The sequence below is a fragment of the Schistocerca nitens genome, chromosome 3, assembly GCF_023898315.1.
Source record: "Schistocerca nitens isolate TAMUIC-IGC-003100 chromosome 3, iqSchNite1.1, whole genome shotgun sequence".
In the NCBI taxonomy this organism is placed as follows: domain Eukaryota; kingdom Metazoa; phylum Arthropoda; class Insecta; order Orthoptera; family Acrididae; genus Schistocerca; species Schistocerca nitens.
In genome coordinates, this window is record NC_064616.1 from 507,851,143 (window position 1) to 507,876,555 (window position 25,413).

The following is a 25,413-nucleotide window of genomic DNA, read 5'->3' on the forward strand; positions in this document are numbered from 1 at the left end:
AGGCTGTGTTGAGCAGTATAATTTACGTTAATTACTTATGTCACACTGAAAAGCTAATAAGATTTTGTTTGACAATGTTTATCATTATCTGTTAAACAATTCAGGAAGCTTGGCAACAATAATGGGTAATGGGCAGCAGCTGGATAGTTTCCTCGGATTGCTGGGTTGGGAGCACATATATCTACATCTACATACACACTCCGCAAGCCACCGGGCAGCGCGTGACTAAGGGTACCCTGTACCACTACTACTCATTACTTTTCCATTCGCTAATATGGTGAGGGAAAAAGGACTATCTATATATCTTCGCATGAGCCCTAACTTCTCGTATCTTAATTTCGCGGTCCTTACACAAAATGAATGTTGGCGGCAGTAGATTGTTGTGCAGTCAGCTTCAAACGCCTGTCCTCTATGGTTTCTCAATAGTGTTCGTGTTCCTTCCAGGACTTCCCATCTGAGATCCCAACCCATCTCCCTAATATTTGCGCGTTGTTCGAACCTACTGGCAACAAATATAGCATCCTACCTCTGAATTGTTTCGATGTCGATGTTTGTGCTGCCCTTAGGTTAGTTAGGTTTAAGTAGTTCTAAGTTCTAGGGGACTGATGACCTCAGATGTTAAGTCCCATAGTGCTCAGAGCAATTTGAACCATTTTACTACGAGCCGCTTGTGTGGTACCGTGTCAAAAGCCTTCCGGAAATCCAGGAATACGCAACCGATCTGAAATCCCTTGTCAATAGCACTCAGCACTTCATGTGAATAAAGAGCTAGTTGTGTTTCACAGGAACGATGTTTTCTAAACCCATGTTGACTGTGTGTCAATAGACCGTTTCCTTCGAGGTAATTCATAATGTTCGAACACAATATATGTTCTAAAATCCTGCTGCATATCGACGTTAACTATATGGGCTTGTAATTTAGTGGATTACTCCTACTACCTTTCTTGAATATTGGTGTGACCTGTGCAATGTCGAGTGAACGGTTGTATATGATTGTTAAGTACGGAGATAATGCATCAGCATACTCCGAAAGGAACCTAATTGTTATACAGTCTGGACCAGAAATGAGTTGTTAAAGTTTCTGGTCAATGTGTAATTTAGTAAATATTGAACATTGTACCTCAAGAGAACAAATTGTTGAATAGTGCATCGAGTGACGCATTACTAGTCACTGAGAGATGTAAATTATCCAGTACTCCTGTGGCAAAGAAATGTGTCAGAATTAAGTACATCTTTTGTTCATCAATGTAATAAAGTGAACTAATATTCCATAAGTTACAATTCCTATATGTCGCCTCACCTGGTCACAACAGTTGGCGTTTCTGTTTATCGGGCTGATTTTGCCATTTTTGTGTGACCCCAATTATTTCAGTTACAAAATAGCAAATCAGTAATATCTAGAAGCAAGTAATTATGCTCAAGATTTATCTTGAAGGCATAACTATATTTTTGCGACAGTCTGCAGGCTTTTTATTGGTTTTGAATATGTCGAACACTTTAAGAGTTGAGATGAAGCAATTTTATTTATCTTCGAGTGGCAACCCTTCCGAATAACTTCTTCATCCCAACTAAAACGATAAAATACATACATATAATAGAACATCAGTTTGCGTTCGGAATCATAATTTATGAGAAACCCCCAGTGGTACTGGTTGAGGGGGGGGGGGGGAAGTAGTGGGGATCGTTCATCGCCTCTACAACGAGCTGACAGCTGCAGCAGAAGGTATTAAGTTGTCTACAGAAAGGTGTAAGCGTATGGAACATTCCTGTTATTAACAAGATACGTGTCAGTTGAAACACAAAGTCGCGCTGGAACCCTGCGAACACTACGTGTATATTGAGCAAGTTGTTTCTAATCATTTTATTTGGTCGCTAATAACGACACTTAACGTGTTATAAAATATGTACTAGTTTCGGGCAGAGCCCATTATCAAAACATCATGTAAATGGACTTAATGTGTAGTTAACATTAAATTGAGATTGAAATCACGTGACACAACACTATGTTTTGTAAAGAAAACCGTCTAGATCGTTTAATACATTTCTTTATTTTTTACTGCATTTCAACTACTGCCAACATCAGATCGAAAACTATGTTTGATCTTTTATGTGATGTTGTGGTAGTGAACAGGTGTACAAAAAAAAATTTAACTATAAGTAAATCTTTATTATTAGCTACAGAATACAGCACTGAAAAGAAACGTTTTCAGTATTGACTACCGTAACATGGAACTGCCTTGTGTGTGGAATTCAAAAAGTGTTCGAGCCGTTCACACACTGTTGAGCAGGTTTCAGTAACAATCTGGTTAGCAAGGACCACAGTAAACAAAACACTGTAGTCAGACTTAACGAATCAGAAGTGGCTGGATAGTGTCCACACATTTCAGTACTGTCTGTCCATCTACACCATCGTATTCGTATCCCCCGATGTTGCTGTGGGGCCCTGTGTGTAAATGCCTCTACAAGGTAGTGTTTTTAAATTCTTTTTTTTTATGGATTGCTGTCACATTTGCAATCCTTCAGAATGATCGGATATTTTCTTATTTACACATAACTTAGCAGTCTGTTCTAACAATTACACCTCGATAATTCTCAAATGAATATTCTGATGATCTAGAAATTAAAACAAAAATAAAATAACGAGAGCCATGCTCTTAGTTTACAGCGTTTCGGTTGACTTGTGCAGATTATCTTACACCTGTCGTATTTCAGGAATTTGTCGATTTAGAGGGTGTTTTCGTTGAATCTGTGAACGTAATCTTCTCTCCCGCATTGCGAGGTCGCTCAACACAAAAATCGCCTGTGGAAACATATTCCTTACTTCTTCGAAGATAATTGGTACTTGAAAACATTGTAGAATATGTCTGGCAACCCACTGATAGTTGAGTTCCTCCCTAGAATGACACAGTATTATCGTGCTAAATTCATTTAATATTTTCTTGATGTTTAAATTAAATGTCCGAACAATTTTCATTGAGGCTTTGTCAATTGACTATCAAATGCATATTTTTAGTCCAGGAATGCCATTCCACGCAGAAAATTCAACAACAAAAATGTTGTTAGTAATACCACTCGTCACTCTTCGTTCTTCTTACGGCTTCCTGATGATTCTTCCCTATATGAAATCATCCATATTGTAATGAAGAAAACCACCATAGTGCACCAAAACTGCACTTTGATTGGCGCACACTTTCTTTAACCGTTCGTTCAACTGACTTGCGTTGCGAGGCCAGCCACAATGGACGCTATATTGACCTGACCTCACACCATGTGACATCCAACTTCCTGTGCACAGCTGGGAGGCCTCTGGCATTATGATACCGCACTTTTATTCAATTTCACTGAGTCTTAATATATTATGCTACTTTTCTTAGCTCGTTGTTAAGTTTTCAAAGCAGTGTAGCCTTGGAGCTGAAGCTGAAGACTCCATTCAAAGAAAGGAAAACTGGCAAGAAATGGATAGAATTCGGCAGGACACCCAGACATTACACAAAGAGCTCCAGAGACAATGATTCCCTCAAGACAGTTTTACTGACAAAATAAGAAGTTAGGAGCATGTGCCATATGTTGGGACAGAGAGGAGAAAGAAGAAGAAGGGGGACCAAGACAAAGAAGATGGAGACGCTAAAGCCAAAAACATAAAGAAGCTATTGAAAGAAAAGGAGAAGAAGAAGGAGAAGAAGAAGAAGAAGAAGAAGACGAAGAGGGGGAAGTAGATTATGATGAGGATAGTGATACTGATGAAGAAGAAGAGCAGGATGATCGCAGTGATGAAGCTGATGTTGATCAAGAAGAAGGGGATGAAGACGATCAGGAAGTTGACATTCACAATTTTAAGACAGTCTCCATGAGTTGCCTCCAGATATCGGTTATGTCCACTCGAATAACTGGCATGAGCTGGTGAAACGATTATTGTTTTTGCTAGCTTCAAAAGCGGTAGATAATAATTCACATGTAAATGAAATAATATCTACTGAAAAGGAACTTCAGGAGCGTCGATTACAGCTTGAAGTTTAGGATGGTTACGGAAAATAAGGTGAAAGATGGGACTGCGGGATGTAAGTTGAATATGAGAACATTAAGTCTTACCGAGGGAAATGGAGTGATTCGGTAAATAATGATGAATCTACTCCACAGAGTTGAATTGTTGCTGAGTTGCGAAATGTACCAAGATTGACTGAGATGATGGTACTGGGGAGAAAAGTGTTCAACAACTTACCCTCCCAGATGATTTTGTTTGATAATCGCCATTGGATATATCAACAAAAAGCATTTGCTGTTGGTAGGCATTCTAGTCATATTACTATGCTGAATGATTTCCTAGCATGCGAAGATGCATGCAAGGACGAATGGTGAACTAACTGAAACTGACGTTTGTAAGTACAATTTGTTTCCAATGCATAACGTTGTTTACTTTGGTAATTCTCGTCGGCAAGTCTATTTTAAGGTATAAGTTAAATCAACACTAGCGCTCATGTGTGTTTTGGAACCTTACAAAACCAGCTTTAATTTTTTATTTTTTGGTGAACTTAACACTTGGTATTAATATGAGGTAGGAAGACAGAACTATGGTTGTCTATTAACTTAAAATTTATTTAAGTAGTGTCCATAGCAAACGGTGTGTGTTTTAATAAGTAATAACAATTTAGATGTGGAAACAATTAAAATATCGATTGTGATGCAACATTCGAATTTTCATCTTCAGAAAGTGTTGCATAACCTATAAGTTGTATAAGTAGGGCCAATATGCAAGTATGTGTTTTATTTTTAAATCTTTTAGAACAAGTAATTTACAACAGCAGTGCCGTATGTGGTTTGTGCTTGAGATCTTACATTCTCTGCGAAATACGAGTAATAATAAAATTTTACTCTCCTGCAAAGTTTGGGATAAGACACCTGTAATTATACTGTATATCAGGATAAGGAACATCGATGTGTTTTGAACTCGATAAATGATACGTAATTTTTTTCGGTTGCAAAGATTTAGTTTTGAGATACATATTTTTAATCGTTGTCCTGTGGTACATTCGTGTTTCTCTACGTTTCATCTCTGTCTTTTATCAGCACCATCTTTGGCAGTGTTGTGATGATTAAATGTAAATATAGAAGAAGTTCTTATTGTGTGTTATAAAAATAAGTATTTTAAGTGCTAAATTGCAATAAAATAAAATCTCATCAAAAGAGTTTTTCCTTCTTTCCTAAAATCGTGTTTCGTCAGTTCATTTGCCTTTTGCCTATGTTGCGTGTGAGTGTGGTGATTTAAATCACGTATTTTTATTAGACATTGATGTTATTTAGTAGCTGAGTATGAGAAATACAGTTTTAGGCGACACTGATACAACCCTTTGATATTATAGGTCTGATTGGGAAATATTGCACCGTATTATTGTACGTAACTTTGACTAGGACCAGTCATTAGCAATTAAAAAAAATTGCCAATCGGTATCATCGATTATTTTTTCTAGTGGGGAACATGATACATTATCTTCTACCTCCCTAAATTGAAGGTGGCTAAGGTGAAACACAACTGAAAAACTTGTAAAAACGTCAGGTGATAACACCTGATTGCATGAACCACATTATGCTATGAATAACATTTCTTCAGACTGAAATGTCAACAACGTTTACGTATTTCAGACATAGAGATACCATTTTAACAATGGACAAGCAGCACGGAACAATTTAGATGTGGAAATATTTAATTTTGGGTTACATTGTGTATTACACCAAGCATAAGCTTAAAATGAAATTAACTACATTCTTGCAGTAGCTGGTAGTAATTCAGGTTATTTATTTGTTTATGTGTTTGCTTGCTTAGCATATTATTTTCACTAGCATATATTTTCTACAGTTATAAGAATGTCAACTCTCCGTTTAGCACGTTATTTGTAACCATTTTTAATGGAAATGACATTGGGGCACAATCATACTTCAAGTATGCATTTGACGGATTTATACGCACGTGTGGACGCATGTGTGTGTGTGTGTGTGTGTGTGTGTGTGTGTGTATGTGTGTTTCGCTGAGATGGTTTAGATATGGACATGTTACAAGTTCCACGCTTTACGTAAATATTTTCGTAAATACTTTTGAACATGGGTTTAAATGCTTCAAATGGCTCTCAGCACTATGGGACTTACATCTGTGGTCATCAGTCCCCTAGAAATTACAACTACTTAAACCTAACTAAGCTAAGGACATCACACACATCCATACCCGAGGCAGGATTCGAACCTGCGACCGTAGCCGTCACGCGGTTCCAGACTGAAGCGCCTGGAACCGTACGGCCACACCGGCCGGCTTTTGAACATGGGGTAAAAATTCATATCGTATATATATATTTTAGCACAGTCAGGATGTCTGCTCTGGGGTTACACTGTGATTTCTTTTTAATGCCTACTAAAATACTACGCTGTTTTGGGCAGTTTCACTATTCTGATTTTGACTCCAAAGGTGATGGGAAGAGGGAAGGAGAGAGGATTACCGTGACTTGTCACGTGATAGATAAGGAGTCATGGCTTGTCACTTGATGTATAAACGGGGCGTGGCTGCCGCTATCTTTTATTAGGACGACATGGGTTTGCCCGCTGCAAGTAGGTAACCCGCATTAGCACTTCTAACTGAAGTCAGGGGTTTTCTAGGATTAAGTTCCGCGTGTAAGTGCAAAGTGAGACAGAGACCCTGTAGGAGTACTATTAACGTACATATGTTTTACCTCTTAAGCTTTTTTCAGTGAGAATTCGCCTATGTAAGCCATTGTGAATTGTCAGTGGTACAGTAATACGTATTATTTACATTCAACTTTCCATGAACAGTAAAGACAATTCCTTGAAGAAAGGACTACGTGTCACATCAGAAACGAGCGACAGGATTCCATGAGTCATTTGCAACATTCCTTCATAATCTACTGGTGACGTGACAGTCACATGATACACATGGAAGCTGTTTGCGCGCCGAGTGGGAACGACACTGTGCTGACGTATTCCAGAGAGACTCGCAATTTCTCTGGCGCAATTTCTCTGGTGTTAACACGTGAGTTATGAGAAGCAGCTGCCGGAACACCTATTTTGTTCGCTCTGCTCCTTACATATTTGCCCCTTACTCTTTGCATAGTGTTCCAGTACTCTCCTTATAACATTTATGCTTGCATGTTCGCTGAATTACCAGGACCAGGATTCGGTTCTAGACATGTGCCTTTCGTGAGACATAAAGTGTTTGCCATCTTGGGGAAAACGACGAAATGATGAAACTGTATCGGCCTGAGAGAGTCAAATACGATGAAATGAGAGATCCGAATTAGGATTCCAGTCCAATACAAAAATGTTCAATGTTTCACGTTCAAATCAAATCAGATCCCTTACGTGGCCTTTGGTTCATAAAACAAAATAAAATTTCAAGTATAGGAAAGCTTACCGGTGACAGAGTTTTTGTTATCATGACTTCTGCCTCTGTCACGGGCCAACCAAAAACTGGCTCTACTCCAGTCGGTTGACGTTTCCAGAATAGAAGGAGATCTGTTCGTGGCTGTTAAAAATACATGCCTGTTGTGGGAGTCGAACCCTTTCCTTACCCAAATGAAACGAATGACAGTCCACCACACCACAGAAACACTTTTTTTTTGTTCCATTTTGTTCTATATTGTTCGTTGAATTTGATCGGGGCGGACGTCCGATGACACCCATTCAGGTTCTTCGTTGATCCGTTCACATAGTTTCTTTTTCATTACAGAGGGTAGCTTACCCTCTGATTGAACACGCTGAGCTGCCGTGCCGGCGAAACACTCGTCCTTACCCCTCGTGATTATGTTGTAACAAAAGGTGCGCAACTGTGTATGAGCGTTCTGAGTCTCTGGAAGCCCATTCCAGACTGATGAGTAGATCCGTCGTTTGGATGTGTTTTGCATTTGTTCCCACCCACCCCTCCCCCCATCCCCTCTCCCCACCCCATCAACATTCACTAGCTGCCTTGGTTATTCATTCTGTATTTTCGATATGCCCAATACCTTTACAAAGCCCACAATCCAATGGCTTTTGACTGTTCGGAATAACCATTGATACCAGTTTCAATGGTTCAAATGGCTCTAAGCAGTATGGGACTTAACATATGTCATCAGTCCCCTAGACTTAGAACTACTTAAACCTAACCAACCTAAGGACTCACACACATCCATGCCCGAGGCAGGATTTGAACCTGCGACCGTAGCAGCAGCGCGGTTCCAGACTGAAGCGCCTAGAACCGCTCGGTCACAGCGGCCGGCTGATACCAGTTTACGTGCAGTTTTACCTGCTAATAGGTTATAGTTAATTTCTGACACAGTGATTAAAAAGAACTTACAAATTAGGCACAGGAAGGTAAATTGGCTCTGTATTAACTAGTCAATTACCAGCAAGCCTCTGGCAATGAAGTTATTCTTCAAGTCTCATGTCAGCAGGATGTAAAGACTCTTCTTGCCATCATAGCCCCAATTAAAAGTCGACTGATAAATTTCACTACTTCAACAAACTTCTTAGTTCGAAAAATACCACTGTAGAGCATGATCATTATTAATACTGTTTTCTTCATTCTGATGCTCCTACAGATATGCTAGCAAGACGCATTTAAAGCATTTTGGTCATTTTTACAAGCAGCTGCACAAAACGTGTAATCACTTTCCATATCTAGAAAATACTTCTCAGCTTTATGTCGGACTTCTCAAATTATTCATTGATTCCATTAGAATTAAATTACTTGACAAAGGGAATCACGTTGCATTACTTTATTAACTTCCATCTTACCAGCAATGTCACTTATAAAACACTAAAACTAAAGCAAAACTCTGTCCGAACAGGCCTTTGAAGGCCCAACGGTGCCGGCGAACCACCATGTCGTCCTCAGACTATATGCGTCACTGGATGCGGATTAGGGGCACATGTGGTCAGGACACTGCTTTCCCGGCTGTTGTCATCTTTCGTGACCGAAGCTGCTACCTCTATATCAAGTAGCTCCTCAGTTTGTCTCGTGAGGGCTGAGTGGACCTTGCCAACAACGCTCTGCCTATCTAGATAGTCATCCATCCAAATTCTAGCAAAATCCGACAGCCCTTAACTTCAATGAACTTACAGAAACCGATGTTATCACTACGGCAAGTGCAGTAGCTGCAAAACGCTAAAACCGAAGGTAAATGCAAATTCAAATCCCAGACATATTAATGTCCTCTGTAAAATGTCATGGACATTCTTTCCAGATAACTTGTTCAATACAACCTATTTGAAGTACTATACGGAAGAAAACGTTGCAAAAGATCAACTGTTTTCACTGGAATAAATCCAATCTATACTCTATAAGACATAAAATAAAAGTAAAAATAAGGAATAAAAAATTTGAAAAAATACTACGCGCCATGAAGGAATTACCCGAACGGGACGGAAATAAATAGATGTGATGTACATGTACAGACAGTCAAAGTACCATAATTTCAGAAAATTTGCATTATTTATTCAAGAGAAAGAACTTCACAAACTCAGGAAGCCAATTATTTTTGGTCCAATTCTGGCACTTATGCAAGTAGTCATTCGGCTTGGCATTGATTGACAGAGTTGCTGGATGTGCTCTTGAGGGATATCGTGCCATATTCTGTCCAATTAGGGCGTTAAATAGTCAAAACTCCGACATAATTGTAGGGCACTGCACACAACTCCCCCAAAGTTCTCAACTGGGCAGAGACCCAGAGACATTGTTAGCCAAGATAGGGTTTGGCAATCATGACTAAAAGCGGTAGAAACTCTCGCCGTGTCTGGGCGGGCGTTATCTTACTGAAATGTAGCCTCAGGTTGCCTTACCATGAAAAGCAACGAAACTGGGAAGAAGAATATCGTCGACGTATCATGGAGCTGTAAGACTGCCGCGGAAGACAATGAAAGGTGTCCTGCTATAAAAAGAAATGGCACCCTACACCATCACTCCTGGCTGTCGGGGCGACAATCAGTTTGGCATCCCACCGCTGTCTGGGGTGTCTCTAGAGACACGTCTTTCGCAGGTCATCTCGGTTCAATTCGAAACGGGACGCATACTGAAGACAATACTATTCCAGTCAACGGGATACCGGGCAGAATCATGTACATTTATGCAAGATAATGCCCGCCCACATACGATACGTTGGGCAGCAAGGTCACCGGACCTCTGCCTAATTGAGAACGTTTGCAGTGTTATGGGTAGGGCCCTCCAACCACCTCGGGATTTTGACGATATAACGCGCCAATTGGACTGAATCTGGCACGATATCCCTCAGGTGGGCATCCAACAAATCTGTGAATCAATACGAAGCCGAATAAGAGCTTGCATAAGGCCCAGTGGTGGACCAACATGGTGTCGACTATCTCATTTAAAATTTTCGTGGAATTACAAAAATATTGCGCAGTTGAAAATCGCCAAAAACACACAGTTGACTTCTTCGGCTTCGTAATTACACTTAACAGTAATTTTGTATGTAAGCAATGCTAGCAGACTGCAGAATTTAATAGTGCCGTGGCTACCAGCTCAGTACAGGCATGACCTAAACCGGACCTGAATCGATTCAGGCCCCAAGTAACGCAACATCATACTTATTACACAGGCAATGTTCTGTACTGCGCTTCTTGGTGTCGTTTACTGAAAGACCACAATACAGACTCAGCGTACTCGTACTGCAAAGTTTATTGTTCGTTCATTTGATTCAGGAATCATTGAAATAAACTCACATGTCCTTCCAACTTGAGAAATTTCATTTCGTTCCTTCTGGGATATGTTTTTGTCAACAGCTTATTTTCTGTCTACCAACGAAATGCGGCATGCTGTGACCAGTAACCGATTCACGAACAACAGTTTAATACTGTTAAGAAGATTCCTCTTAATTTTCCGTGTAGGAGAAGGAATTTGGTTTCTTCTAAAAACGACCTAAGAAACAAATTTCCCAAATAAGAAAAACTCTTTGTCCAGACAGATGGAGGTTTAAAAACAAAGTCCACATGGTCTGACCAGCACTGGGTAAGTATTCTTCCTAAGAGATATCACACCTTCTGGCTGTGCAGATCATTGGGTGATACCGTGTTCAACACGTAAGAGTACTGAACAGCTAAAAATACAAAACAGTTATCAACCGATGACTGAGTTCATCCTCTAATTGAGGCGTATTTATATAACGTAAATTGGTGGAGACTGTTTGTCCTTGCCTTCCTCCAGCAAGCATTGGGACTATATTACAAATGTGTTTAGTACCGCGAATACGTTGAATGGTAAAATTGACGTTGTCCTCCTAATCTAATAACTCTTACAACGAATTAAATTTAGTAGAAATAGCATTACATGAACCCACTACTTACATATGAGAAATTTACCGAGTAAATCACGACGCCATTCCATTAATCCGTCTACTGTGATGGAATTGTATGAGATTGACTGCGAAGTCACACCTTTGCTGAGGGACATGCAGTAAACAACATGAATCACTACGTGCCTCTAAATTTTACTTCTAAAGTATAAAAGTTGGATAGCATTCGAAATATTACAGCATTTGACAAAAACATTACATCTCAGCGCAACCTCCGCTGAGGCTAATAAGTAACTGGTTCGTTATGTGTCAAATATGACAATCCTCAGACATCTATGCCTGTCAGCAGGCACAAGGTGGTCACACTGCAGAATGCTGACGTTGGGAGAGAAAATGTTATCATCTGCTAGAGCCACCAGATCCCGCGTCTGAAAGACGTCTTTCAGTAACGGTACCAAGAAGCGCGTTGAAGTTCACTGGCCGTACTATTGCTTGCATGTGTAATAAAATTGTATCTCAAGTGTAAGAAAAATCATAATTTCACATTTTGTCACGCCACAAATGGCAGGTTAGTGCGTGAATGTTTTCGTGACAGAGGTCTAGGCTCAATGTCCATTTCCGAACACCTTCACGTTCCTGAGGCAACGCCCCATGCAGCAGGAGCGGCCCTGTTTTCACTGAGGAATTATAACGAACGAAAGCTGACTGAAGGTGACGCACAATTCTAGATTTTATCAGCACTGCCTGTTTTTGAACGGCCTTGGCGCAGTGGATACACCGGTTCCCGTGACATCACCGAAGTTAAGCGCTGCCGGGCGTGGTCGGCACTTGGATGGGTGACCATCCAGGCCGCCATGCGCTGTTGCCATTTTTCGGGGTGCTCTCAGCCTCGTGATGCCAATTGAGGATCTACTCGACCGAATAGTTGCGGGTTCGGTCAAGAATACCATCATAACGACCGGCAGAGCGGTGTGCCGACCCCCACGCCCCTCCTATCCGCGTCCTCTACTGAGGAAGACACGGCGGTCGGATGGTCCCGGTAGCCACTCGTGGCCTGACGTCGGAGTGCTAGTTTTTGAGATGACTAGTGTGGGAGGGTGTGAGAACGTAATAGGTACTAAGGTAAATGTCATAAAATTTAAGCACTAGGCTGGCAAAGTTATTCATGTAAGAATTGCTCGTTCAGCTTACGGCGTGAGAATCTATGATGCATACAATCTATTACTATGATTAAAATGTACCCGAAAATGTGATTAAGTGATACTCTTATCAACGTGACACTGAGTAACTAAATTTCATTGTTCGAACCAAGGATTGGTGTTTGACGTCTAAGGTACGATTGCTCTCTTCTGTCACCTTAGCATAGAAGTAATGAGAGAAGAAAAGTTGAAAAGTTGCAGAGGTTCCTTGTTGGCTGTCAGTAACACGCTCGGCTTCCGATGCGCTGGATGCTTCAGTTGTCGGTTCCTATCACCTTGAGAAACGCTGCACTTGGCATTATTTTTTCCGTTTTCTTTATTCGATGTCCATACGGCTAGAATGAAATTTTAACAGACTATCATAATAAAATCTATGCATCATACGGCATCTCATAACTTGCAGGAGTAAGCGTAAGTGACAAATTTGGAAATACTGAGTTACATCACTAGGAAGTCCCTAAGGAGACTTAAATGGATCATTAATGACAGTGATTTGCGTTTTGTTCGTCATTTAAGGAATCATTATCATAGACAAAAGTTATGGAAGCAATAAACACACTGACTAGTATTTGTCTATGGTAAATCTGAACATGAAAAACGTATGGTATACCAGAATTGCACGCTTGTTCATATCATTATATTCTTATGTGCATCAGACGAGATAGATTCTCCTTGTAAATACAAAACTGATTATTGTATGATGTCGAATAATTTGTTTATCAGGTTTCTTTATACCCCTACTTCCACTACCATGTTTTCACATCAGGGCGAGAGCTCTAAAATACTACCTGTAGATGACACCTGATAGCACATATCAAAAGTGAACGGTATATGATTGCTTTCTGACGTTTGGGTAAGTTATTTTTGCAGATACTTTCTCTTTATAAGGGCAGACTATTCCCCTTTACTATTTTAATTTTATGGCAGCCATCAAGCGACAAATGTGACCTATTCAATTGAAACCAAGTAGTATAGATGTTGAAATGACTCTAGGACCAGTGGACTCATTTCCCAACTGCAATGGAAACAAACAGTTTATCTTTTTCATTACAACAAATTTTCGTCGTAACGTAGTTGATAAGCGTATAACTCAATCGCATTTTCTAGTACATTGTAATCATATTGATAGATTATGTGCGTCAAATATTTTCACGCCATAAGCTGCTCGAGCAATTGTTATATGAATAACTTTGCCGTCCTTGTGTGGAAATTTGCCGGCCGGAGTGGCCGAGCGGTTCTAGGCGCTACAGTCTGGAACCTCGCGACCGCTACGGTCGCAGGTTCGAATCCTACCTCGGGCATGGATGTGTGTGATGTCCTTAGGTTAATTAGGTTTAAGTAGTTCTAAGTTCTAGGGGACTGATGACCTCAGATGTTAAGTCCCATAGTGCTCAGAGCCATTTGTGTCGAAATTTTGTGATATTTGCCTTAGCAGCTATTAAGTTCTCACATTCTCCCAGGTTAGGCATATCCAAAACGAACAGATCAGATAAAATGTTGTAAAATACCTATAGCGTCACGTTCAGTCCACTTATGGTCTTCATAACTCCGTTCATGAAGTAAAAAGGCAGACACCTGTTTACATTTCCACTAAAGACGTACTACAGCCCATTCGCTTGGTGCATGGTAGTCTTTTCCATGGAGACTCACACAGCAATTATGAATAGTATTGTACTAGACACAAAAAGAACAGTAACATATGCCATAGATCGCAATTAGTCCCTGCAGCACGCAGGGAACACCCGGCCTGCGAGGGGGCGGGTGGCCATAGGCTGTGACCGCACCTGCTGCGTTGGAGGCGGACCCAGACTCACGAAAGCGTTCAGAAGTGGACACCCTGCCTCAGCCTTTATTACGAAAATACTCTTGTGGCGTGTCAAAATGTAATACTATGTTTGCGCTTCCCACAGAGCTATAATTGTAGTGTTCATGCGAAATGCAGTATAGTGAATGGATTTCAACGACCTACTCAGCACCGTTTAACACAGGCTACTAGCAGACAAGGCATTTGATGACACTATCAAATGATAACATTTTCTCTATCAACGTCCACATCCTACGGTCTGGCCACTTTGCGCACATTGACAGACATAGATGTCTGAGGATGGTCATGATTGCCACATAAAGTATCGGTTAGGTATTAGATGAAGCGTAGGTTGCCCAGCGGCGTAATGTATTTGTCAAATACTGTACTGTTTTGCATGCTGTCAAAGTGGCATACTAAAAGAGAGATTTACATTCACATAGTGATTCACGTTTCTTTCTCCGGCTGTTGTATGTCTTTAAGCAAAAGTTTCAACTTAGGTTGTTTGTACCAATTAGCACTTCTGGAGGACGTTGAGTGGATAGTGAAACCACACACACACACACACACGCGCACACACTATTAGCAGTTTATCTGGTCTTGAATACTTAACTTTGGCAACAATTATTCTCCAGACGGATGACATGTATTGCATTTTAAGGAAAAAGAAAATACGAAGGAATTATCCGATTGGGATGGAAATCGGTAGATGTGATGTACCGGGTGATGAAAAAGTCAGTATAAATTTGAAAACTGAATAAATCACGGAGTAATGTAGATAGAGAGGTACAATTTGACACACATGCTTGGAATGACATGGGGTTTTATTAGAACCAAAAAAAAATACAAACGTTAAAAAAATGTACGAGAGATGGCGCTTCATCTGATCAGAATAGCAATAATTAGCATAACAAAGTAAGACAAAGCAAAGATGATGTTCTTTACACGAAATGCTCAATATGCCCACCATCATTCCTCAACAATAGCTGTAGTCGCGGAATAATGTTGTGAACAGCACCGTAAAACATGTCCGGAGTTATGGTGAGGCATTGGCGTCCGATGTTGTCTTTCAGCATCCCTAGAGATGTCAGTCGATCACGATACACTTGCGACTTCAGGTAACCCCAAAGCCAATAATCGCAAGGACTGAGGTCTGGGGACCTGGGAGGCCAAGCATAACGAAAGTGGCGGCTGAGCACACGCTCATCACCAAACGACGCGCGGAGGAGATCTTTCACGCGTCTAGCAATACTGTTTTTTTTTTATTCTAATAAAACGCCATGTCATTCCAAGCATGTATGTCAATTTTTACCTCTCTATCTACATTATTCCGTGGTTTATTAAGTTTTCAAAGTTATACTGACTTTTTGATCACCCGGTACATGAAGGATAAAAAATGTTTACGATTTTAGAAAAATAGGATGAGTTATTCATGAGAAAGAGCTTCACAAAGTGAGCAAGTCAGCAGCATGATGGTTCATCTCTGACCCTTATGCAAGCAGTTTCTTGGCTTGGCATTGATTGACAGAGTTGTAGGACGTCCTCCTGAGGGATATCCTGCCAGATTCTGTCCCACTGGAGTGTTATATAGTCAATATACAGAGCTGGTTGGAGGGCTCTACCCATAATGATTCAAATGTTCTCAACTGGGAACAGATTGGGTGACTTTTCTGGCCAAGGTAGGGTTTGACAAGCACAAAGAGATGCAGTAGACACTCTCGCCATATGCGGACCGGCATTGTCTTGCTGGAATATAAGTTGGTTGGTGGGTTGGATAATTTGGGGGAGGGGATCAAACAGCGAGGTCATCTGTCCCATCGGGTTAGGGAAGGATGAGGAAGGAAGAAGGCCGTGCCCTTTCAAAGGAACCATACCGACATTCGCCTGATGCGATTCAGAGAAATCACGGAAAACTTAAATCAGGATGGTCGGACGCTGGTTTGAACCGTCGTCCTCCCGAATGCGAGTCCAGTGTGCTAACGACTGCCCACCTCAATCAGTGAAATATAAGTTCAGGATGGTTTGCCATGAACAACAACCAAACGGAGCATAGAAATCGTCGACGTACCGCTGAGCCGTGAGACTTTCGTGGATGACAACCAAATGGGTCCTTCTATCAAAAGAAATGGTACCTCACACCATCACTCCTGGTTGTCGGGCCGTATGACGGGCGACGATCAGGTTGGTATCCCACCGCTGTCGAGGACGTCTCCACAAACGTCTTCGAACTGGAATTTCATTGACTGGAGTAGAATTGTCTTCAGTGAACATTCTAACTAAGCCCTGATGGCCAGTGGAGACTACCTGACTGTCGCCCACTCACGGCTCGACAATCACGAGCGATGTTCTTGATGTTCTCGGGTTCCTCTTCTTTCAATGCCAAGTTTTGTTGCCGTTCATGGTAAGCCATCCTATGCCAGGACACACAAGGGGAGAAATTCTACTGCATGTCTTCGAGCTTGCCAAACCCTATCTTGGCGTACCAGGTCACTGGATCTCTCTGCAACTGAGAACGTTTTGAGCATTATGGGTAGCGCGCTCTAATCATTTCGGGATTTTGACGATCTAACGTGCCAATTGGATAGACTTTGGCATGATACCCCTCAGGAGAACATGCAATCACTTTGTTAGTCAATGCCAAGACAAACATCTTCTTGCATAAGGGCCACAGGTGGACCAACGTGTTATTGACTTGCTCAACTTTTAAAGCTCTTTATCTTGAATGAATGATCCATTCTTCTGAAATTGTAGTATTTTTTTGTGCGTCCTTATTTTCTCTTAGAGTGTAGAGTGTAGTGAACATGGGTTTAGAAAACATCGTTCCTGTGAAACACAACTTGCTCTTTATTCACATGAAGCGTTGAGTGTTATTGGAAAAGGAGTTCAGATCGATTCCGTATTTCTGGATTTCCGGAAGGCTTTTGGCACGGTACCACACAAGCGCCTCATAGTGAATTTGCGTGCTTATGGAATATCGTCTCAGTTATGTGACTGGATTTGTGATTTCCTGTCAGAGAGGTCACAGTTCGTAGTAATTGACGGAAAGTCGTCGAGTAAAACAAAAGTGATTTATGACGTTCTCCAAGGTAGTGTTACAGGGCCTTTGCTGTTCCTTATCTATATAAACGATTTGGGAGACAATCTGAGCAACCGTCTTCGCGTCTTCTGTTGTTTTCAGATGACGCTGTCGTTTATCAACTAATAAAGTCATCAGAAGATCAAAACAAACTGCAAAACGGTTTAGAAAAGATATCTGAATGGTGCGATAAGTGGCAGTTTGTGAGGTAACGGGCGAGTTGTGGCGCCCTGGAAATATGATATGTTCGGAATTGAGGCGGCCGCACATGACGCTCGTCAAAGCCGGGCACCGACAGCAAACACGTGGTGCCAAACGTTAGCCGGACGAGAGGCGCAGCCCCAGCACATGGTCCAGTCGTGTGGCTGAGACTTCCACTGTGACGAGGACGGTGCTTTGTGTCGATGAAGGAGATGTCTATGCCGCGGGTGCCAAAGATGGCGGACTTTGTGACACCATAATGGCAGTCATTTCACAGTTCGTATAGAAATTAATAGTAGCCAGATGAATCATGATACCTCAAAAAGAAACATGTACATTACCATTATATGCACGACGATTCTGATGGTGTATCACATTTTCAATATCTTTATTAGTTTAAGGTTTAGTATCTGACTGTAAATTATACAAGTAACACGCAGCCACGAATTTCTAAAATTTAAAACTTCATCCGATTTTGTCGATCGCCGTGCCTTTAGAAAGCTATTAGTGTAAACCTAAATTAGTAAGAATTACAGGCATGTAACTTGAATAATACATGAGTTATTGAAGTTCAAAGTGGCCGATTACTACCGATCGCGTCAGGCCATAAGTACTCCACAGTTACACGAAAAACGGTAGCAGCATGCTTATAAATATATTTATTCATCTATGTCTTTGTTTATATCCGATATATACCATTCATGAAGAAATTGGGTAAATATTTACTGTGTTTTAGAAAGCACAGAGACTGGTCTACCTTATGTTCTGTTCCTTTGACATACAGGGTGTTACAAAAAGGTACGGCCAAACTTTCAGGAAACATTCCTCACACACAAAGAAAGAAAATATGTTATGTGGACATGTGTCCGGAAACGCTTACTTTCCATGTTAAAGCACGCCGTCATCAGGCCACAAGTGGCCCATCGGGACCATACGACCGCCGTGTCATCCTCAGCTGAGGATGCGGTTAGGAGGGGCCTTCTCTTCAAATCACATTAATCCAACAGAACGTACCAGCGTGACTTCAAACACTTTGTTACAGGAAATTTTCAAAATGTCCTCCGTTAGCGAGGATACATGCATCCACCATCCGTCGCATGGAATCCCTGATGCGCTGATGCAGCCCTGGAGAATGGCGTATTGTATCACAGCCGTCCACAATACGAGCACGAAGAGTCTCTACATTTGGTACCGGGGTTGCGTAGACAAGAGCTTTGAAATTCCCCCATAAATGAAAGTCAAGAGGGTTGAGGTCAGGAGAGCGTGGAGGCCATGGAATTGGTCCGCCTCTACCAATCCATCGGTCACCGAATCTCTTGTTGGGAAGCGTTGTTGTACAGCAGCAACTTCTCTGACGCTGACATTAGGGTTATCGTCAACTGCACGAAGAATTTCCTCGTCCATTGCAGGTGTCTTCGTCGTTCTAGGTCTTCCCCAGTCGCGAGTCATAAGCTGGAATGTTCCGTGCTCCCTAAGACGCCGATCAATTGCTTCGAACGTCTTCCTGTCGGGACACCTTCGTTCTGGAAATCTGTCTCGATACAAACGTACCGCGCCCCGGCTATTGCCCCGTGCTAATCCATACATCAAATGGGCATCTACCAACTCCGCATTTGTAAACATTTCACTGACTGCAAAACCACGTTCGTGATGAACACTAACCTGTTGATGCTAAGTACTGATGTGCTTGATGCTAGTACTGTAGAGCAACGAGTCGCATGTCAATACAAGCACCGAAGTCAACATTACCTTCCTTCAATTGGGCCAACTGGCGGTGAATAGAGGAAGTACAGTACATACTGACGAAACTAAAATGAGCTCTAACATGGAAATTAAGCGTTTCCGGACACATGTCCACATAACATCTTTTCTTTATTTGTGTGTGAGGAATGTTTCCTGAAAGTTCGGCCGTACCTTTTTGTAACACCCTGTATGTTCATTTAATTTGTTTATGTATCTAATAATGTGTGTTTAGAGCGTGTTTATGGTCCAGCCGTAGGAATACTTATATTATTTCAAGTTATTTAAATGAAAATCCAGTACTCCGAATGTGTTTCATTATATTTGTGTTGGTGCTTTGGCATGAAGACATAGCGCGAGCGCTCTAGCCAACACAGCGTTCGTGAATGGGGAGACTGGATGGAAGCGAGTTCGGGTGAAGGGTTCTGGGGAGTACGGTACACAACAGGAGGAGGTACTGGACGGAGGTCCGGGAGTGCTGGACGCGGGACGCGACGGGGCAGTGTGGAGCGGTTTGCACGTGGTCGCGAGAGACAGAAATACTTCGGAGTGCGGACTTGTGAACTTGTGAGATTTACGAGGTTTCTACAGTGAAGACGTAGTGTGCGTTTAGAAGAGAATATCTCGCGTGCTATGTTGTTGTTCATAACTAATTACTTGCAGTAGGAATCTATTGTTTCCCTGTTATTCAGCTTATATTTTATTTAATTCCTGGACCATCGACATCAATACGTGTTTTGCAGAAATATACCGCATTCTCAAAAGTACTTCTACTATCGTACTCATCATTTAAAGTCGTTAAAGATAGTACCTGCAGATTTTATTTAATTGCAATCTTTCATTTATAAATTTATATGTTACATTCATAATTCGCAATTGCCGAGTGATAGAAACCCTCGACCATTCGATTCATGTGCGTATTCTTATCGTATACTGTAGACTCAGCAGTATTTGGCGTGTAATGCGGCAACTACGTATACCAGCCCGTAGACAACGAAACCAGCCAAAACTTTTAATGTTTGAACTCTGAGTCGGACGGTACATAGTAGAGAGCCACCACTTTCCTTCATTTCCTTTGAAAGCCCGCAAGTTGACCCTAAATAAAGAAAAGTGTGAGGTCATCCACATGAGTGCTGAAAGGAACTCGTTAAACTTCGGTTACACGATAAATCAGTCTAATCTAAAAGTTGTAAATTCAACTAAATAGTTAGGTATTACAATTACGAACAACTTAAACTGGAAGGAACACATAGAAAATGTTGTGGGGAAGGCTAACCAAAGACTGCGTTTTATTGGCAGGACACTCAAAAAATGTAACAGGCCTACTAAGGAGACTGCCTACACTACGCTTGCCCGTCCTCTTTTAGAATACTGCTGCGCGGTGTGGGATCATTACCAGATAGGACTGACGGAGTACGTCGAAATAGTTCAAAGATGGTCTGCACGTTTTGTATTATCGTGAAATAGGGGAGGAAGTATCACTGAAATGAGATAGGCACATAAAAACTTTCCGGCTGCGTCGTCACAAGGAAATAAATGGGGACACGTCTACGCCGATGCCTCCGATTCGTTGCTGTGCTTGCAGCGACTGTCTTTGTTCGTGGTGCCGTCGTGAGGTAGTAAAACCTTCCACTGTCGTCATTTAGTACTGTGTCGTGTGACAACAGCGGGGGTCGGCGTGGGGGGGTAGGGGGTGGGGGGATGTGTCTGAATGCGGCCATAGGTGAGGAGAGAGGCAATGTAACTAGGCCGATGGTAGTTCCCTGTAGCCCCAACTTGAGGGTGACCGAAAACGGTCGAATAACTGGCCACAGTGTGCACGACCGCATCCTGTGACGTAGACGTTGTGGACACGTTGACTGAAGTGGCACTCTAGGGGAGTCCCGATCGCTATCGGGCGGTGGCACATCCACAAACATCGGCTGTCGCAACTGCGACGTCGCCGGCGGCGGTGGTGGGGCGACATCTACCTCCATCGGCATCTCTCTCTATACCGCCGACCGCGACGGTCGGAGAAGTGTAGATGAATGCTGTTGCGAACCCTAGCGGTGTGCTGGATCTGTGGACGAAAATTTTGTAGTCACTGACGTAAGAGCCATGCAGTTGGTGCTGGAGATGCCGATGCAGCCCAGGAGAACTACCTAACACATGTGCGATGACACTGTGCTCCCAACGCTGTTTGTTTCCAAAACTTTAAAGAAGAGTTCATCCTGCAGCTGAAACTTTGTGTGACCCGGCAGAAGGAAAATTTTCCGCCGTAGTCAAATGGTTCAAATGGCTCTGAGCACTATGGGACTTAACATCTATGGTCATCAGTCCCCTAGAACTTAAATCTACTTAAACCTAACTAACCTAAGGACAGCAGACAACACCCAGCCATCACGAGCCAGAGAAAATCCCTGACCCCGCCGGGAATCGAACCCGGGAACCCGGGCGTGGGAAGCGAGAACGCTACCGCACGACCACGAGATGCGGGCCCGCCGTAGTCGCAGAAGTTTGCAACAATGTACGGTGATGACGACCGTGTAATAATTCTGCGCTTGAGTTTGCGCGCACACCGGCCTGATTGAGCAACTTAGATGATAATTAACTCGGAAACGGCGCAACGTGTCGAAATTTTTCTTAACAATTGTTTCTCATAATATCCTGCCCTGCAACAACCTTGAAAACTTTTCCCACTGTTTCTGACAACCATGTATAATTCCTCCGGTTCAGCGGATCTGCAATTTGTGCAGCATCTGCCATAAACTGAATGTAATATGTAAGCTCCCCTACGACAGCTTGGAGCTCAAAGGACAGAACGCCGGCAGATTAAGACAAGTGTGAATTAGCAGGATCAATACTCAGTGCATCAAGTAACATAACATCACTGTAACTTAATCCACAAGAACACTTGAACCTGCAATGTCTCGCTAGCCCTTTAAATTCGGCAATCCACGATTTTAAGGACTGTTCAGGCTGTTTCTTAAGACTAAAGAATTTAAATATCGCTGCAACTAGGTGAATTTGTGTATCAAAACCCCGTTCGTCGACATTACGAACGAGCCTGTTGTAAGCAATTTCTTCGGGACGGGCATCAGGGACAACCTAAGACATAATGGGTCTTCCAGTTGGGTGCGATATTCATACCGGTACTCTTCTTCACTGTTAGACTGGCTAAACTTAGGAGCAGCAACCAGTTGATTGTAGCGATAGAAACTTAGACATCTACTGGACGCTGAGCAGCAGTGGTTCAATCCGCTGGTCTTAGAGCTGAGCATCTTCGTTTAGAGACATTTTATGTAGATGCTTAGACATAGGTACACATTGTGTGTTAGAAGAGGAAACAGAGAAACTTGCAGATATGAATTCCGCGGGAATTAGTGGTACCGAATGATTTAAAAAGCAAGAGTGGGAAGTCTATGTACTGAAAAGCCGTTCACTCTTCAGCTTCACCATTGTGGTGGACGAAAATCTGTGAAGAGCTGTCATTGTCGCTATTGTGGTGTATTGTAGACACTAGTGAATACTGCAGGAGGAATTCTTGATTTGTGTGGCCTGGAGGAGGTGGATCAGATACTAAAACACATACAAAAACCATTAATAATTTATTATAGCTTGAACACCGTAAATACTGAACTTTGGTAACAATTATTGTCCACACAGATGATATGTATTAGACACAGTCGCTGACAACACATAACACCTCGTCACTGCAAAATGATCGTTTCACATCAGAGAACAGTTGTCAGTAACGTCATAGACAATTGAGAATAACTGTTGTAATCACTCGCAGTCGGACCTGTGCTAAGATGATACTGTCGCCGTTAGCGATGATTACCAGTGGTCGCTGACTACACGGAGACTGGCTGATTACATAACAACTGGGCGGAGCGGCACTAAAAAATGGTTCAAATGGCTCTGAGCACTATGGGACTCAACTGCTGAGGTCATAAGTCCCCTAGAACTTAGAACTACTTAAACCCAACTAACCTAAGGACAACACACACATCCATGCCCGAGGCAGGATTCGAACCTGCGACCGTAGCGGCCGCGCGGTTCCAGACTGTAGCGCCAGAGCCGCTCGGCCACCAGCGGCCGGCTGGAGCGTCACTGCGCTCTGATGTAAATAAGTTTCCGGCTGCGGCGGCGTAATAAAGCACTTCGGGGCTGTGTATGCCGAATTATGACGACTTATCCGATTCATTGCTGTGTCTGACAGCGATTGCCTTTACTTGTGGTACCGTTGTTAGGTACCAGATTTTGCATGATACGTCGTTCTGGGGACAATACCATACAACTAATGATTTGTCCAGCTACGTACACTTAAAGTGTGGTATCGCTTAACCGAAATATATTCTAAAAATATAGAAAAAAATGACGCTCCACAAAGCAACTATCCGAATGGGATGGGAGGCGGTAGACGTGATATACATATATAGACAAAGAAATGATTACAGTTTCAAAAAAATGGCTGATTTATACAAGAGAAAGAACTTCACAAACTGAGCAAGTCAGAAACTTATGCAATCAGTTATTCGCCTTGGCATTGATTTATAGTGTTGTTGAATGTCTTCCTGAGGGATATCATGTCATAATGCTATCCAAATGGCGCGTAGATCGTCGGAATCCCGAGCTGGTTGGAGGGCCCTGCCCATAAAACTCCAACACGTTCTCAACTGGGGAGAGATCAGGTGACATTACTGGTCAGGATATGGTTTGGCAAGGATGAAGACATGCAGTAGAAACTGTCACCATGTGTGGGCGGGAATTATCTTGCTGATATATAAGCCCAGGATGACCTGCCGTGAAGGGCAACGGAACGTGGCGTAGAATATCGTCACCTACCGCAACGCAGTAAGGGTGCCGCGGATGACAACCGAAGGGATCCTACTACGAAATGCAATGGCACCCCAGACAAACACTCCTGGTTATCGGACCGTATGATGGACGACAATCAGGCTGGTATCCCACCGCTGTCCAGAACGTCTCCAAACATGTCTTCAGCCTGAAATCTCATTGACGAGAGTATAATTGTATTCAGTGATGAGCCCCCATCGAACTGAGCCCCGACGATCTGTGCAGACGCGTCAGGAGACCTACCGGGCAAAAATCGGATACGAAACAAAGGCCCAATAATCAGGAGTGATGGCGTGGAACTCCCATTTAATTTTATAGCAGGACTCCTTTGGTTCTCATACACGGCATCCTTACAGATCAGCGGTACATCACGATATCCTACGCACCGTTTTGTTTCCCTTTACGACAAGCCATCCTCGGCTTATATATCAGCAAAACAGTGTCCACCTACAGACGACGAGAGTTTCCACTGCTTTTTTTATGTTTATCAAACTCTACATTTGCCAGCAACGTCACCAGCTCTCTCCCTAATTGAGAGCAATTAGAGCTTTAAGGGCACGGCCTTCCAACCAACACCGATCTTGCCGACCTAACGCTCCATCTGGACAGAATTTGGCACGACACCCCTCAGGAGGACATACAACGACTTTATCAATTAATACCAATCTGAATAACTTCTTACACAAAGGCCAGAGGTGGGTCAATGCATTATGGACTTGCTTAATTTGTGGACCTCTTTCTTTCTGACACTGAAATTATTTGTTTGTCTGTACATATACATCACACCTATCGATTTCTGTCCGATTCGGATAATTCCTCCGTGGTACGTCGGTTTTTGTCTTGGAGTGTATTTATGCAGTGTATCAGTGAAAAAGACCGGCGTTGGTGAGCGGCTTTTGTAATTAAACCTCAACCTATCTGAACAATGAGCTTTTCTTATTCAGGAAATTTGAGATCGTTGATTCTTAAGACCTTTTTAGAAGAAACTGAAGCCCTTCATCCACTCCAGATGTTAAAATAAATCTTCTTAACAGTACTAAAAAGCGGTTTGAGTCGGTTGCTGGTCGCATTAAGCCGGATTTCGCTGGTAGATAGGAAATAAGCTTACTTAAAAAAAAAGAAAAAAGAAAAAAAAAACTCAGAAGGAAAGGAGGAACGAAATGAAACCAGTGACGTAAGAGCAAATGAGTTTATTTCAGTGATTCCAGAATCAAGTGAACAAATACTGAAGTTCGGAGTACGAGTACATTACTGGTGCTAGTGTGATGTTGC